This window comes from Aquila chrysaetos, chromosome 26 (assembly GCF_900496995.4).
Source record: "Aquila chrysaetos chrysaetos chromosome 26, bAquChr1.4, whole genome shotgun sequence".
Classification (NCBI taxonomy): domain Eukaryota; kingdom Metazoa; phylum Chordata; class Aves; order Accipitriformes; family Accipitridae; genus Aquila; species Aquila chrysaetos.
Window position 1 is genome coordinate 7,879,887 of NC_044029.1, and position 837 is coordinate 7,880,723.

Below are 837 nucleotides of genomic sequence, written 5' to 3' on the forward strand. Positions count from 1 at the left end.
AGGAGGAATGCAAAACATGAGAATTTTCCAACTGTGTGGTTAAGTCAAATGATTTCACTTAGGATGTAGTAGTTGATATCAAATCCTTCTCCAGCATATTGCTGTGAATCCAAAGCGACGGTGTATAACTGAGGTGCTCTCCTCAGTTACTGAACAAGACTTCTAACTCTGAGCTAGAGACTCTGCTAACAGAGAGCACGTGCGTAACTTCTGTGTTGCCATGTTTATATTTTGCAGATCGATCTGTTTAATGCTTTTGATTAAATGAATTGAATGGCAAAATAGGTACAGTGTTTCTAAACAAAATTTAGCTCTAGGAAAATTCAAACAGATCCTGGAATTGAAAGCCTACAAAGTAAATGAACAGACAGTACCTAGAAGGTATAAATGTAAAATACTTTCAGATACACTGCTTTCCCTTTCTGTATTTTTCTACTCTGAAATGTCTGTCAACCATCTGTTTTCTAAAATGGCCAAAGTGCTAGGACTGCTGATTAGCACATATTTGATGCAGAAAAAAGAAAAGAAAAAAAAGCGCCTTTTCTAAAAAGGCAGTTTTTGTGGTTTTGTTTTTTTTTTTATTATTTTTTTTTAATCCTGGATATTATAAATAGTTTCTGTTCCAGGAAAGTGTGCTAGTTGCCTTAATATATTTTGTGTTGTGTTTTTGTCATACAATGTTATTTGAATACTTCAATAATAATGTCATATTTAGACTCATCAGCTCCTGATGGAAACACAAGTATGTATCAAATATCTTATCTTTGTAATAATTTATTAACGCAACTCAGCATCTTTTGGACTCTGTGGTATCACTCTGACAAGTAGTTAACACAG